The sequence below is a fragment of the Artemia franciscana genome, chromosome 6, assembly GCF_032884065.1.
Source record: "Artemia franciscana chromosome 6, ASM3288406v1, whole genome shotgun sequence".
Classification (NCBI taxonomy): Eukaryota; Metazoa; Arthropoda; class Branchiopoda; order Anostraca; family Artemiidae; genus Artemia; species Artemia franciscana.
Window position 1 is genome coordinate 13,830,318 of NC_088868.1, and position 13,561 is coordinate 13,843,878.

Sequence of the window (13,561 nt, forward strand, 5' to 3'; positions counted from 1 at the left end):
TAAAAAAAAACATAATTTTTTTAAACTGAAAGTAAGAAGCAACATTAAAACTTAAAACGAACAGAAATTATTACGTATATGAGGGGTTGCTCCCTCTTCAATGCCTCGCTCTACGATAAAGTCTCACTTTTTGTTCCAATTATTTAAGAATGACTCCTGAAACAAAACGGCCGTTTAATTAGAATAATCAGCTTTTTTAAAAGTTATAAAAACAACACCCTGGGAAAAAGTAAGAAAAATACAAAAACAAACAAATGAACACGCATCCGTGATCTTTCTTGTAGCAAAACATGCAAATTTATACATTTTTGTATATAGAAGCTTGAAACCTCTACAGTTGGGTTTCCTGATATGCTGTATGTGACGGTGCGGTTGTCATTAATGTCACTTTAAGTTTTGGGGGTGTTCCTCCCTTTTTTCAAAAATTACGCAAATTTGCTCAGGCTCGTAAGATTTGATAAGTAATATTAAACTTTATGAATTTTACATAATTTGAATAAGCATCAAAATCCAATTGCGGGCAGTGTCAAGCCATTGTGGGCATCAAGTCATGGCTAATCGTAGAAAAAGGAAAGACAGATAGTCCAATTGAGTGAGAGGCAAATCTGGCATTAACCCCCTTATTAGGATTGTACAAAAATGATGTTAGTTCATTTATTAATAGACAAGTCTATCTATTATCCGTCCATTTAATTAATAGATTCCTAGGGCAGAAGAACTAGTCTTTGGACGCTTATTCTCCTTGCAGTTCCAGTCAACTTGCTGGTCAACTAACATAGAATTAAGTTTTTATTAGTGCAAACTCCTAAGTTTATGAATTGAATCAATCGCCTTGCCTGACACTTTTGTCAGGCAAATTAAAATGCGATTCTTTTGATGCATCTAATGTTAGCAAGACTCTGTTCCATAGAGTTTTGGTTACTATTGAGCCGTTACCTTCAGCCCCCCAGATGGTCGAATTGGGGAAAACGACTTTATCAAGTCAATTTGTACAGCTCCCTGACACGCCTACCAATTTTCATCGTCTTAGCACGTCCAGAAGCACCAAACTCGCCAAAGCACTGAACCTTACCACCTAACTCCCCCAAAGAGAGCGGGTCCAGTCCGGTTACGTCAATAACGTATCTACGACCTTTATAAGCGTTTTCCAAGATTTCCAGTTTTCCCCTCCAACTCCCCCCAATGTCAACAAATCTGGTCAGGATTTGAAATAAGAGCTCTGGGACATGGGTTCCTTCTAAATATAAATTTCATTAAGATCCGGTCGCCCGTTCTTAAGTTAAAAATATCCCAATTTTTCTAATTTTTCCAAATTGACAACCCCCAGCTCCCTCAAAGAGAACGGGTCCGTTCCAATTATATCAATCTCGTATATATAACTTGTGCTTATTCTTCCCATCAAGTTTCATCCCGATCTCTCCTCTCTAAGCGTTTTCCAAGATTTCCCGTTTCCAAGATGTCTGGCTCCCCCCCGCCAACCTTCTATGTCCCCGGATCCGATTCGAATTGAAAATGGAGCTTCTGAGATATAAGATTATTCTATATATCAAGTTTCATTAAGATCCGATCACCCATTCGTAAGATACCTCGATTTTCACGTTTTCCAAGAATTCCTGTTTCCCCCTCAAACTCCCTTCAATGTCACCGGATCTGGTCGTAGAATGACAGTTCTAAAGCACAAGATCCTTCTAGATATCAAATTTCATTAAGATCTAATTACCCGTTCGTAAGTTACAAATACTTCATTTTTCTAATTTTCCCGAATTACTCCTCTCCCCCCCCCCAACTCCACCAAAGAGAGTGGATCCGGTCTGGTTATGTCAGTCACTGATCTTGGACTTATTCCAAGATCATTATCTTCCTTGGACTTATTCCAGTGCTTATTCTTTCCACCAAGTTTCATCCTGATCTCTCCGCTTTAAGTGTTTTCCAAGATTTCCGGTCCCCCCCCCCACTAATGACACTGGATCCGGTCGGGATTTCAAATAAGAGATCTGAGTTTCGAGATCCTTCTAAATATGAAATTTCATTAAGATACGATCACTCTTTCGTAAGTTAAAAATACCTCTTTTTCCAATTTTTCAGAATTAAGCCTCCCCCTCCCCCCAACTACCCCAAAGACAGTAGATCCGTTCCGTTTATGTCAATCCCGTTTATAGGACTTGTGCTTATTTTTCCCGCCAAGTTTCATCCCGATCCCTCCGCTCTAAGTATTTTCCAAGATTTTAGGTTCCGCCCACCCCCCAACTTCCCATTCACCGGATCCGGTCGGTTTATAAAATAAGAGCTCTGAGACATGATATCCTTCCAAACATGAAATTTCATTAAGATCCTATCGCTCCTTCGTAAGTTACAAATACCTCATTTTTCTAATTTCTCAGAATTATCCCCCCCCAACTCCCCCAAAAAGAGAGCAGATCGGTTCCGACTATGTCAGTCACGTATCTAGGATTTGTGCTTATTTTTCTCACCAAGTTTCATCCCGATTCTTCCACTCTAATCGTTTTCCAAGATTTTAGTTTCACCCCCCCCCCTCAATTCCTCACAATGTCACCGGATCCAGTTGGGCCTTTAAAATAAGTGTTACCATGCTATGTTACCATGAATATCCGAAATTGGTGGATGTCGAAGTCGACATTCACCGGTGAATGTCCGAAATGCTATTTTTCTCCTTGGATTTAGTCAGCGTTGCCAGTCAACTTGTTCAGTTTTATGCAGGGTTTGATGGTGACAGGATAGGTTACTTTGGGTTTACCATCAAAGCTTGTAAAAGACTGAAAAAGCTGATTCGCAACGCTAATTGAATCCCAACAGAGAAAAAGGAATTTCGGACATTTACCGGTGAATGTCGGCATTAACTAGATTTCGGACATTCACAGTAACATCTTTATATCCTTATATCAACGATTAAAATTTCCGGACACTTCTTATTCAAGTTATCAAATAAAAATCGTGTCTTTGTTATTGATCCTCCTTAATTTTTATCATTGGGGGCCTGAAGAAAAATCCTGTTTGCATGTCTGCTCTTCAAATAGGACCAGTAAATTTTTGCTATTTGAATTGGGTGCTGACAAGTGAAATAAAATGTTCTCTGACATGATGGATTTACTGCCACTATTATTTACATATTATACCTCTCTGGCCCTAATAAGGCATTAACCTTATTTTTGTGAAAATCAAGCAGACGACTGGTGATGACTCTAAGGCTACACAAGAGTTGCTCTTTACTTTATCTTACTTCAGTTTTCAACCTTGATTAAAAAAAGAAAATGTTGGGTACAAACTCCCGTTTTGGCACGAAGATGTAATAATTGAGCTCAGTCTTATTTTTACAAGCCTCCCCTATCCTTAAAAATGAAGTTCTGACTACATCCTTCCTACGCTTGATTCGCGTATTAAGTAAGATTCGAGATCCCAGTTCCTGTAAATAGTGTTAACATGTCTTATTCTTTTTATTTTTTTCATCATTATAGAAATACTATGCGAGGCTCTTTATTTGAGTGTGGACCCTTACATGAGACCGTATAGCAGAGACAGACAGCCAGGAACAACCATGATTGGAAGCCAAGTTGCCAAGTAAGTTTTTCCCATCATAAGTTGCCCCTATAGGATATTTGTCACGTTTTTAGAAAATTATTTTAAAAAAAACCTTTTTCGTGAGAAAATAAGGAGCGAAGTTGAAGCTTAAAACGAAGAAAGATTATTGCTTCTCAGATTACCCAATATATATCTACAAACAGGTATGCAAAAAGTTCTAAAGTGGCTAGTAGCAGAACTCGACAACATTTCAAAAGCTGCTTTAAATTTGGGAATAATGGTAGGACTGGCATTTTCTAACGAAGTGTGACGACGAACTTCATTTGGCCATGAAAACTGGCAAGTAGCAAAGAAAACTGACAACTGAAACAAAAGTGAAAACTGATAGCATAAAAGTGCCCCCCCCCCCCTCCAAAAAACGACGTTTTCGTAGGAGCAGACAATTGGTCTGCAGTAAATCAAAGACTAAAATTATAAGAAAGTCATGTTACTAATCTCGATATTTTTTTTTGCCCGCAATATGGGCAACTTTAATATGTATTAAATAAAAAAAAACATAATTTTTTTAAACTGAAAGTAAGAAGCAACATTAAAACTTAAAACGAACAGAAATTATTACGTATATGAGGGGTTGCTCCCTCTTCAATGCCTCGCTCTACGATAAAGTCTCACTTTTTGTTCCAATTATTTAAGAATGACTCCTGAAACAAAACGGCCGTTTAATTAGAATAATCAGCTTTTTTAAAAGTTATAAAAACAACACCCTGGGAAAAAGTAAGAAAAATACAAAAACAAACAAATGAACACGCATCCGTGATCTTTCTTGTAGCAAAACATGCAAATTTATACATTTTTGTATATAGAAGCTTGAAACCTCTACAGTTGGGTTTCCTGATATGCTGTATGTGACGGTGCGGTTGTCATTAATGTCACTTTAAGTTTTGGGGGTGTTCCTCCCTTTTTTCAAAAATTACGCAAATTTGCTCAGGCTCGTAAGATTTGATAAGTAATATTAAACTTTATGAATTTTACATAATTTGAATAAGCATCAAAATCCAATTGCGGGCAGTGTCAAGCCATTGTGGGCATCAAGTCATGGCTAATCGTAGAAAAAGGAAAGACAGATAGTCCAATTGAGTGAGAGGCAAATCTGGCATTAACCCCCTTATTAGGATTGTACAAAAATGATGTTAGTTCATTTATTAATAGACAAGTCTATCTATTATCCGTCCATTTAATTAATAGATTCCTAGGGCAGAAGAACTAGTCTTTGGACGCTTATTCTCCTTGCAGTTCCAGTCAACTTGCTGGTCAACTAACATAGAATTAAGTTTTTATTAGTGCAAACTCCTAAGTTTATGAATTGAATCAATCGCCTTGCCTGACACTTTTGTCAGGCAAATTAAAATGCGATTCTTTTGATGCATCTAATGTTAGCAAGACTCTGTTCCATAGAGTTTTGGTTACTATTGAGCCGTTACCTTCAGCCCCCCAGATGGTCGAATTGGGGAAAACGACTTTATCAAGTCAATTTGTACAGCTCCCTGACACGCCTACCAATTTTCATCGTCTTAGCACGTCCAGAAGCACCAAACTCGCCAAAGCACTGAACCTTACCACCTAACTCCCCCAAAGAGAGCGGGTCCAGTCCGGTTACGTCAATAACGTATCTACGACCTTTATAAGCGTTTTCCAAGATTTCCAGTTTTCCCCTCCAACTCCCCCCAATGTCAACAAATCTGGTCAGGATTTGAAATAAGAGCTCTGGGACATGGGTTCCTTCTAAATATAAATTTCATTAAGATCCGGTCGCCCGTTCTTAAGTTAAAAATATCCCAATTTTTCTAATTTTTCCAAATTGACAACCCCCAGCTCCCTCAAAGAGAACGGGTCCGTTCCAATTATATCAATCTCGTATATATAACTTGTGCTTATTCTTCCCATCAAGTTTCATCCCGATCTCTCCTCTCTAAGCGTTTTCCAAGATTTCCCGTTTCCAAGATGTCTGGCTCCCCCCCGCCAACCTTCTATGTCCCCGGATCCGATTCGAATTGAAAATGGAGCTTCTGAGATATAAGATTATTCTATATATCAAGTTTCATTAAGATCCGATCACCCATTCGTAAGATACCTCGATTTTCACGTTTTCCAAGAATTCCTGTTTCCCCCTCAAACTCCCTTCAATGTCACCGGATCTGGTCGTAGAATGACAGTTCTAAAGCACAAGATCCTTCTAGATATCAAATTTCATTAAGATCTAATTACCCGTTCGTAAGTTACAAATACTTCATTTTTCTAATTTTCCCGAATTACTCCTCTCCCCCCCCCCCAACTCCACCAAAGAGAGTGGATCCGGTCTGGTTATGTCAGTCACTGATCTTGGACGTATTCCAAGATCATTATCTTCCTTGGACTTATTCCAGTGCTTATTCTTTCCACCAAGTTTCATCCTGATCTCTCCGCTTTAAGTGTTTTCCAAGATTTCCGGTCCCCCCCCCACTAATGACACTGGATCCGGTCGGGATTTCAAATAAGAGATCTGAGTTTCGAGATCCTTCTAAATATGAAATTTCATTAAGATACGATCACTCTTTCGTAAGTTAAAAATACCTCTTTTTCCAATTTTTCAGAATTAAGCCTCCCCCTCCCCCCAACTACCCCAAAGACAGTAGATCCGTTCCGTTTATGTCAATCCCGTTTATAGGACTTGTGCTTATTTTTCCCGCCAAGTTTCATCCCGATCCCTCCGCTCTAAGTATTTTCCAAGATTTTAGGTTCCGCCCACCCCCCAACTTCCCATTCACCGGATCCGGTCGGTTTATAAAATAAGAGCTCTGAGACATGATATCCTTCCAAACATGAAATTTCATTAAGATCCTATCGCTCCTTCGTAAGTTACAAATACCTCATTTTTCTAATTTCTCAGAATTATCCCCCCCCAACTCCCCCAAAAAGAGAGCAGATCGATTCCGACTATGTCAGTCACGTATCTAGGATTTGTGCTTATTTTTCTCACCAAGTTTCATCCCGATTCTTCCACTCTAATCGTTTTCCAAGATTTTAGTTTCACCCCCCCCCCTCAATTCCTCACAATGTCACCGGATCCAGTTGGGACTTTAAAATAAGAGCTCTGAGACACGATATCCTTCCAAAGTTAAAATTTCATTAATATCCGATCACTCCTTCGTAAGCTAAAGATACCTCATTTTTCAAATTGTTCATAATTAACCCCTCCCCCCCTCATCTCCCCCAAACAGTGCAGATCCGTACCGGTTATGTCAATAACGTATCTAGGACTTCTGCTTATGTTTCCCACCAGGTTTCATCCCGATCTCTCCACTCTAAGCGTTTTCCAAGATTTTAGGCCCCCCCACTCTCCCCAATGTCACCGGATCTAGTCGGGATAAAATAAGAGCTCTGAGGCACAATATCCTGCCAAACATCAAATGTCATTAAGATCCCATCACCCGTTCTTAAGTTAAAAATACTTCATTTTTTCTATTTTTTCCGAATCAACTGGCCCCCCAATCCCCCCCAAGACGGTCAAATCGAGAAGACAACTATTTCTAATTTAATCTGGTCTGGTCCCTGGTACGCATGCCAAATTTCATCGTCCTAGCTTACCTGGAAGTACCTAAAGTAGCAAAACCGGGACAGACAGACAGACAGAATTTGCGATCGCTATATGTCACTTTGTCAGTACCAAGTAACATAACAAGAGCTAAGAGCTCATATGGCACTTGTGACGAGGTCTGAAGAGCTAAGAGCCATGAGCTCATATGGCATGAGCTCTAGCAAAATTCTAAGAATCAATAGAATGATTTAAAAGGAAAATCAGAGGCTTAATGCCGGTCTGGATTTAAAATAAGAGCTCTAAGACACGAGGTCCTTCTAAATGTCAAAATTCATTACGATCCGATCACCCACTCGTAAGTTAAAAATATCACATTTTTTTCTAATTTTTCCTCTCCCTTCAGCCCCTCAGATAGTCGAATCGGGGAAAAGACTATTATCAAGTCAGTCTATGCAGGTCCCTGACACGCCTACCAATTTTGATCGTCCTAGCACGCCCAGAAGCACTGAACTCGCCAAAGCACTGGAAATCCCCCCAACTCCCCCAAAGGGAGCGGACCTGTTCCTATGATGTCAATGAAGTATCTAGAACTTGTGCTTATTTTTGTCATCAAGTTTCATTCCGATCTCTCCTCTCTAAGCGTTTTCCAAGATTTCCCGTTTCCAAGATTTCTGTTTCCACCTTCCACCCCTATATGTCCCCGGATACGATTCAAATTGATAATGAAGCATCTGAGACATAAGATCTTTCTATATATCAAGTTTCATTAAGATCCGACCACCCATTCGTAAGATAAAGGTACCTTAATTTTCACGTTTTCCAAGATTTCTCGTCTCCCCCTCCAATTCCCCCCAATGTCACCGGATCTGGCCGGGATTTAAAATAAGAGCTCTGAAGCACCAGATCCTTCTAAATATCAAATTTCATTAAGATCTTATCACCCGTTCGTAAGTTACAACTACCTCATTTTTTCTAACTTTTCCGAATTACCCTCCCTCCCCCCCAAATCCCCCAAAGACAGCGGATTGACCTTGATAAAGTGATAAAGGAATCTATTATAGAAAAACATAGACGACTACAATAGACTTTTTATCTTCTCTTTCAATTGCCAATGGTGCAAGTGAAGACAATCTTTCTTCAACCATCGAAGGCAAGAAAAAGATCTTTCACACGACGCAGAATTCATAGGGATAACGAAGTACTGTTTAAATAGATCAAATATCACAGGAAACACACATTTCAAGCGTTTTCCAGCAAAAACAGATGTTCTTCCGAGAATGATTTTGTTTTTTATATCCTCAACTCCGCAGAAACACTGTATATCAGACATGCAGTGTTCAAAATCGAGCTTGTAGTATATTAAATAAAAAAAACGAGTTTTTTTAACTGAAAGTAAGGAGCGACATTAAAACTTAAAACGCACAGAAATTACTTCGTATATGAAAGAGGCTGCTTCCTCATCAACGCCCCGCTCTTTACGCTAAAGTTTGACTCTTTCTCTCAATTCTTCTTTTTAAAACGGTAAAAAACTTTAGCGTAAAGAGCGGGGCGTTGATGAAGAAGCAGCCTCTTTCATATACGAAGTAATTTCTGTGCGATTTAAGTTTTAATGACGCTCCTTACTTTCAGTTAAAAAAACTCGTTTTTTTTATTTAATTTCTGAACGTTTTTGAATCAATGCATGTTTTGATTTTGGCTCTCCGCAGAGGAATAATCAAAACGAAATTTGCATATTTTTTTTTGGGAGGGGGGGCTTAATTGCTTTCTCATAATTTTGATCGAATGATTTTGAGAAAAAAAAAGTGAGGGCGAAGCCTAGTTGCCCTCCGATTTTTTGGTTAATTAAAAAGGCAACTAGAACTTTTAATTTTTTACGAATCTTTTTATTGGTAAAAGATTTACGTAACTTATAAATTAGCTTACGTAAAGAACTTTTGTATTCTCATGTTTTTATTACATATATGAGGGGATTCGCCCCATCGTCAGTACCTCGCTCTTTACACTAAAGCTTAAATTTTATCCCAATTCATTAAGAATGACCCCTGAATCACAAAAGCCGTAGAATAAATAGTTGAAATTACTAAAAATACTTTAGTGTAAAGAGCTAGGTATCATAAGGAGGTGAGCCCCTTATATGGGTAATAATTTCTGTTTGTTTTAAGTTTTATTGCTGTTCCTTACTTCCAGCTGAAAAAGCTTTTTCACATTTATTTTTTAATTTTTTTTTAAATAATGCTAGTAAATCCTGATCTCCCTTCATGGAAGTTTTCTTCTCCCATGAAAATTCTCGATGGAAACTTCCCCCAGCATATCCCCCTCTTCTCAACCCCTCCCCCCAACCAAAAAAATCCTCCTGAAAACGCCTGTATACTTCCCAATAACCAATACTATATGTAAGCACAGGTCAAAGTTTGTAACTTGTTGCCCCTCCCACGGGGACTGTGGGGGAGTAAGTCGTCCCCAAAGACATACTTATAAGGTTTTTCGACTACGCTGAATAAAATGGCTATCTCAGAATTTTGATCCGTTGACTTTGGGAAAATAATTAGCGTGGGAGGGGGCCTAGGTGCCCTCCAATTTTTTTGGTCACTTAAAAAGGGCACTAGAACTTTTCATTTCCGTTAGAATGAGCCCTCTTGCAACATTCTAGGACAACTGGGTCGATACGATCACCCCTGGGAAAAATAAAAAAAAAAAAAAATAAAAAATAAACACGCATCCGTGATCTGCCTTCTGGCAAAAAATGCAAAATTCCACATTTTTGTAGATAGGAGCTCGAAACTTCTACAATAGGGTTCTCTGATACGCTGAATCTGATGGTGTGATTTTCGTTAAGATTCTATGACTTTTAGGGGGTGTTTCCCCCTATTTTCTAAAATAACGCAAATTTTCTCAGGCTCGTAACTTTTGATGGGTAAGACTAAACTTGATGAAACTTATATATTTAAAACCAGCATTAAAATGCGATTCTTTTGATATAGCTATTGGTATCAAAATTCCATTTTTTAGAGTTTTGGTTACTATTGAGCCGGGTCGCTCCTTAATACAGTTCGTTACCACGAACTGTTTGATTTACACACAAAGCTTACACTGTCTCTGTTCATTTCGTTTGTACCCAGCATTACGCTCAAGTTGTTCAAAACGTCCAAACTGTTCTCCTCTAGCCTACTTTCAATATCTACAGTTAGAACACTAATAAGAGGATACAACTCCGTATTTTTGGGAAAACTCTTGCGCTGTCTCATATTGAACTACTGTACCCCCACCTAATTTTACTGGAACTTTACGTTTCCGGGGCAATTCAGGACCTCTAAAACCATATTTACTAGCTAATTCTGAGCTTTGAAGGCAATCACAAAGTGCCATATGGCACTCACAACGTGTACTTTTGTTAAAAAAAAAAACTTTTTTATTTAATATTTATCTTTGATACCTTAAATATTTAATATCTTTAGTTAATTTCACGGTATGAAACAAGAGTGAATCATGTAAAAATTCATAAGAAATATATAATTTTGGTTATATATATACATACTAGGGGGGGTAGTTGTGGGTAAATTATAGTGCAGCTGCAGTCAAAATACCTTAACTACAATTATTCTCGGCGTCCTAGCCGAGTGGAGAGCCGTCCAGGCCGAGTGGACTGGTGAGCTGGATTTAGGATACTTTGTCCGAGAAGGCGATGGTTCGAACCTTAGTGTGCCCAATTATTTAGTTGGGGACGGGGGCCAGTGGTGTGACTCTGTAAGCTCGGCCAGAGTTGACCCAGCTCTAAATTGGGTACCTGGAGAAATCCGGGGAAGGTAAACAGGAAGGGTGTGCAAAAGCACAGGATGGTTGGCTCCATCCCCCCATTACACTTCCTGGCCGAAGGGCCAAGAAACGGAGACCAGCACAACCAGTAGGGACTGTATAGTCCAATGCCATATTCTATACCTTTTTACCTTTTTACAATAATTCTACACTTTATGAAGTAGGCCTAAGAATTGTTTTTTAATATATTTCCTTCTCAACCGCCTCTATTCTGCACTTATAAAAATTTAAGGAGGAGGCAGTTTTTTCTTCTTTTTTCTATAAAAGTACAAAAAAAAAACAATTTTTGAAATCAATGGATAGGGGGAAGTTCAGAGGCAAATACCCTCCCCCGGTGATTGGCGCCACTGGAACTAGTTTCAATGACAATAAAATCGTAATACCATTCGATACTTGGGGTTTTAGGTTCTTAGATTTCTGTAGGTCTGAATCCCTTCGGTACTGCCCTATCGGATAGGCTAGACCAAGTATCAAATAATTGTTTAATCTAACCTAAAGCGCAAAATTAACATACCATAGTCTAATTTAGGCATTGAAAACAGTCGAGCTTGTTTCTCACTATAATGTATTTCAAGCACTTGACCTACCAACACGAGCAAAATTCTCCCTGGTTGATGTTACGGGGGGATCCCAAAATCACCACGATCTTTTTGCCCACGACTCAAAATGTCCACGACTCAAAATGCCCACGATTGGATATTTTAGGTTTCAGTCCTTAATTAGGGATGAGACGAGGGGCTGCTCACTCCCCAACCCGTGTACACCGGGTGCCGGTGCTGGGAGGGTGCCACTTCATCCTAGGCAGGGTAAAAACTGACAAAACTGGAAGGTGCCGGGAATGAGTGGACACCGGGTGCCGGTACCGGGAGGTGCCGGGAGGGAAGAACCCAGCGTGCCGAGTCGGGGAGACCCTCCAACAGATCGACTCTAGTTCAGCATTGTGGAGTGACATGAGAGGTGCATTATAAGTGGGAGATGGTAACGTCGGCAATCAAGGGGAAAATTAATGTCAGGTTTTTCTTCTCACTCGGTTGGACTATCTGTCTTGGCCTTTTCTACAATTAGCCATGACTTGATGCCCACAACTATTCCATTCTAATTCAATTTTGAGTCGTGGGCATTTTGAGCCCTGGGCATTTTGAGCCCTGGGCATTTAGAGTCATGGGCATTTTAGTTGTTGGTATTTTGAGTCGTGGGCATTTGAGTGTTAGCCGATGTTACGCTGATCTTTAATAAGGAGTAGATGACCTATTTCCTTGATGATAAGACTTCAAAGGCGGTATATTTGTATGCATATTAATGAGGAAGCGCAATGGACCACTATTTTTTTTAGTTTTTTACATTAAAACGAGCTGGGATTAATTGAAAAAAAAATTATATGGTCGAAGTAAAGAGCAAATTTGAAGCTTAAAACGAGCGACAGTTTTAAAGTTACTTAATGAATTATAGGTTTTTCTCCAAATTATTGAGGGAGGGGGCAACTGCCCCCCTCAAACGACACCACTGTTACTGATGAAATAAAAGCTGTTGGTAAAATTAGCCAGTAAGTCGGCAAGATCCATTGCCCCCTCCCACCCAAAAAATGTATATTACCATTGAATACTAGTTTACAAGATCTAGGAAATAATAACGTTGAAATTACATCACAATGTTATAGTTAATTATTTAATAACATCAATATAACAATGGAAACTCCTTTCGAAGTTTATTTTAATAACTAAGGTTGGTGATTGGAGGCTCAGTAAAAAAGAAAAAAAAAATGTAACTGGGTCTTTTAATATTAACGAGGCCATCCGTGTATTTTTTTTTTTTTTTTTTTTTTTTTTTTTTTATGAAATTCGTTTAGCTCGATGGTCGTTGAGCTCGATGAATGAAATTCTCAAGAATAGATCTACGGTTCAAATTATGGCTCATTAAAGTATTTATTTTTTTACCAGGGAAGTGTAGTCTTGTAAAACAGATTTACAACCTAAATACGGGGCTTGGGGAAGTGTTTCCAACTAGAACTCCACTCTTTTCCTCATTTTAAGTTGAAGGATTCTAGAAATACCAGTTCCAACTTCGAACAAAATCTTAAAGTAATCTCTAAGGCCTTAAAGATATGAGACGAATAAATGCACAAGCTTAAAATACCTTCCAGGTCCAAATTTTGGATATAAGAACATTCCCGAAAATTTATTCGTCTAGTTTTTTCAAGTACCGAGCGTGCGGAAAATTATTTACTAATTTGGCTAATATTTTTTTAAGTAGGAGGGAAGCCTGCAAAAAGGTTTCCATGAAAAGGGTACCCTAAAAAAAAAATTCAGTGGGGGGATAGATTTTACAAAAGTAACTATTTTGCTAGAAAGCATTATATTTTTTTCTAAATATCTAAATGTTTGTACTTTTCGTATGTTTTTGATCTTCTAGGCCTGGGGGAGAGAAGGACTAACCCTCTCCTCCTACACAAGGGCACATATAGGCTTAGTTTTAGTTTTATGGTTGTGTTTTTCTTATTATGGAAAAAAATATTTACTTGGTTGAGGTTTGACCTCGCCTTCAGGAAGATGTTGGAATGACAGGAATTTGGGGTCTTTTTACCTTCTCTCTCCAGAGACATCATATTGGATTAGGGCCCAACCGAGACAGCTAAGCCTC

At 38.8% G+C, this 13,561-nt stretch overlaps 1 protein-coding gene across 1 annotated transcript in view; it reads left to right on the forward strand.

Moving 5' to 3' along the window:
• LOC136028083 (prostaglandin reductase 1-like) overlaps positions 1-13,561 on the forward strand; it is a 96,645-nt gene that overhangs the window by 35,515 nt on the left and 47,569 nt on the right. The window lies entirely within an intron of this gene.